This window comes from Chenopodium album, chromosome 6 (genome assembly GCF_948465745.1).
Source record: "Chenopodium album chromosome 6, dcCheAlbu1.1, whole genome shotgun sequence".
NCBI classification, from domain to species: domain Eukaryota; kingdom Viridiplantae; phylum Streptophyta; class Magnoliopsida; order Caryophyllales; family Amaranthaceae; genus Chenopodium; species Chenopodium album.
Window position 1 is genome coordinate 29,092,177 of NC_137839.1, and position 4,125 is coordinate 29,096,301.

A 4,125-nucleotide genomic window follows, 5' to 3' on the forward strand; every position below is an offset into this window, starting at 1 on the left:
CCCCAAATTCTTTTCCCACAGTATTTAGTCGAGGAGAGAAGGGCGATTAATCAAGGACAACCGCTTTATTCAAGTCTCGCTTTTTGATAAACCGATTCGTCAAAAGAGGAAGGCTAAAAGGATAATGGCAACTCAAGAAGAAGTCAATGATCTTAAGAATCAGCTGGCTACTGTGACTGAGACACTGAAGCTTCTCGCACTCAGGATTGATGATCCCGTGAAGCAACAACAAATGGACCTCATGCAAGAGAGTTTAAGCAAGTTGTCTAGCGACTACAAGTTTCAAGAACTTACATCACAAGGGGTCTCGGTGGATAAAGATCTTCTTCCGCAGAAGTTCAATGCCAACGACATCCCAAAATTCAAGGCAACAGATAACCCTTACTTCCATCTAAGAGCTTTTGAAACTATAATGAGCATTAAGGGTATCGATAAGAAGGTTTTCCCCTCTCTGTTCCCACTATCTCTCGAGACCGTTTGTCAACAATGGTTCTTTTCTCTCGAGAAAGAAAAAACCTCTTCTTGGGAGTCGATCACAAACGCTTTCATAGATATATATAAGTGCAACATCCAAGACGAAACAGACTACAGACAACTTGAGATGTTAAAACAAAAGGAAAACGAAGGGTTCACTTCTTTCTTCACTAAATGGAGGGAAACTTCTGCTAATATGGTCAAGGCTCCTACCGAAAAAGAATCTGTGAGGATGTTTATCAAGAATCTCCAAGGGAAGTATTCAAAGCACTTAAAGTACCAACACAATTTAGATACTTTCAAAGCTGTCTATAATATAGGCATTGACATTGAAGATGACCTTCTGAAAGACAATGGTGCGAGAGGAAAGAAGAACGACCATCCTTCTTCTTCCTCTCCCATTAATGAAGTACATGCCATGAACGCCTCTAAACCACGAATCCAGAGATCAAAAAGAGTGTTCACTCCACTTGGTATGAGTTATGAAACGGCTTTCGAGAAGCTACATCACAAAGGACTAGTCATGCCCATAGGGCCCATTAAAGATCCAGTTCCAGAAGCTAGGCCACCTAAGTGGGACCCTAATAAGCACTGCAAATATCATCAAGGAAAGGGTCACGACACTGAAGAGTGTTGGAAACTCAAAGAAGCTATTCAAGATCTGATCGATAACAATGAAATTCCCGAGATTCTAGCCATCGAAGATGACCAAGCATCCTTTGATCCATCACTTCTTATCACCCCTGTAGGAGAGCCTATGATCAAGACAGCTTATATGACCTCTCTCGATGAAGTGGCCATAATTGAGGAGGATGAAAGTCTTTTCTTAGATAATACCAAGGAAGACTCGTCAAGTCTAAAAGAGGAAATTCGAAAACTGCAAGATGTCATTGCCATGCTCTTGAATGTGGTAGAAGGATTAGCAAATCGGGTGATGGCCATTGAACAAAGTTCTCGCCAAGGGTTTAATGAAGAACTCAATGCTCCTAAGCCACAAGCAAAACGGACCATTGAAGAATACACACCAATCGGAATGACTTACAATGAAGCTTTTGATTGTCTTCACAATCAAGATCTTATCCACCCCGTTGCTCCCAGTCAAGACCCTCCACCTGAACAGCGGTTTCCTGATTGGGATCCAAATTCTTATTATCGATACCATAGAGGTCGTGGTCACACCACCGAAGTATGTCTCGCCCTCAAAGATCGTGTTCAAGATCTCATTGATTCAAATCTCCTTCATGTTCCTCCACGCGACAAGAAGGCGAAGATTAGTAACAATAGTATCAGTGGCTGTAAAGGGAAGAAGAACGACTATCCTTCTTCTTCCGAAAACACCTACTCTAGTAATAGTGTTGGTACTTTCGACCTTAGTGAGATCCTAGCCATGGGTAATCGAAAGCAACCGAAAAGGGAATTTACCCCTATTGGAATTAGCTACGATGATGCTTTCGATCGACTCCATGCCAAGGGAATCATTACTCCCATTGGACTTATTAAAGATCCCCCACTCAAGAAAATATTGCCTAGTTGGAATCCAAACGAGCACTGCAAGTACCACCAAGGTAAGGTCATGCTACTGAGAGCTGTTGGAAGCTAAAGGAGGCTATCCAACATTTGATTGATAACAACAAGCTTCCCATACCTCTAGTTAACAAGAAGAGCGAGTGATGATAAGGGAAACAACACAAGACAAGAGGCGAGCTTCAACGACAAGATTTTGTGACCTCTTTTTTCTATTTCTTTTTTTTATCTACCCTTTCCTCAATAAGTCTAGCATAGGCACCTTTTCTTTTCCTTTAGATTATTTTTGTAGTCTTTTTTCCTTTTCCTTTAATAAAAATGAGCATTTATTTCCTTGCATATGATCATCACATTGCATTGCATTAAAAAAATAAATAAAAATAAAAAAATAAAAAAAATAATAAAAAAAAGCTATGTCGACTTAAGCACAAGGTATACCAATGACTTAAGGCACCCCTTGTAGCCACATCATATCTTCTTTCACCTTTCAATTATACATTCTTTCTTCATAAACCACTTTGAGCCTCGTCTAACGATAGACCTTTCTTTTTTTCAACCTACATCTACCTAACCTTGGGATGGGATGGTGTGCAACTTATGCAATTCTAAAAAGCATGAGTGAATTCAGAAAATTAAAATAAGCAAAAAAAAAAAAAAAAAAAAGTGTACAAAAGGGCAAGTGTTCCAATGTCTTTGATATGAAAATATCTTCGATAAGAACACGTCTCAGATTGCGTCTCTTATCAAGTGCTCGGTACCGTGCCTGAGAAACATGAATGCCAAGTGAGTGATAGACCGCATGATCGAGATTGCTCACACTTATAAAAATAAAAATAAATGCTAAATCAAAGAGAGCTAAAAAAAAAAAAACAGTAGAAACTCAAGCATGAAAATACAAAGATTCAGAAGCAAGGTTGCACACCTTGGGGGCTTGTCTAGGGTCTTGAGCCTTTATCCCCTTCTTCTATAACCTTTAGCCTAACCGCGTTACAACCCTTAAAAGACCTTTTTGAGGTACACACACTTGTGCGAGGTTCGGCTAGAGCTACGTTCGGCCTGATTCCTAACGGATACGTAGGCAACCTCACATCGAGGTGCGGCCGTAATAAACATGCATTCATATTCACATTCACACACTTGCACCATGATCATATCAAGGAATCTCCAATGCTTATCCCTTTTCACTTAGCGCTAGACTTGGGGGCTTGGTCCTTACATCATTAGCTTACCTAGCCTAAGAGTCACCATTATTTGGCTCTTCTAACAATATGTTTTTCCACACACTGAGCTCTTGTGGCCTAGCTTTAGTGTCACTATCACACACTGCACAGATACATGACCAAATATACTTCCCTTTAGGAACCCTTTGTCATGAAATCTTAACACAACGTTGAAGCATACCTTATCATATCAACATCACCCATAATTGTCATTGCATCACGAAGTATGAAGTGCTTAGCATCCGTGCCTAAGATACCCAAATACTTTCATCATTGAGTCAACCATTGAGATAGCCTAGGATGGATTAATCCTTGCACCTTGAGAGATAGTATCAAATGACATTTGACTAAGCTCATTCAACATGCATCTTCAAACTTCGCTTCCTTTTTTTTTTTTCCCGGGAGAAAGTCGGTACCCTCCACAAAAATGACGGAAAATTTTTGCTTTTTGCATTTTCGAGTCGCACGATCACATTACAATGCACACACGGGTCACGAGTCACATGTGTCATGTTACTTCGAGTCGAGTCAACCTCGAGTCAGTCAAACATATCGAGTCAAGTTTATACCTTGAGTCGTGTCAAGTCGATGAGTCAAGCTACATTAAGCCTTAGGTCAACCCTAAGATAATAAAAGAAATTGCCAAAGTTATATAGTCAAAAATAAATACAGGTGTAGCAGAACAGGGAAGACCCTATCACAGCGTTCGGCGACAGAATCAATTCTTGGCGCCAGAAATATCTCAACAACAACAGAGCTCGAAGCCTCTCAGAAAGGTGATTTCGACTTCATACAGCAATTTTGGGTTCCTTGGTGCGCCAGTTAGCCCCTATAAGTAATTTGACATGATTAAGTAGTCAGTTTGATTACAATCACAATAAGGGGTCGACCTGATGAAAGATCGTCT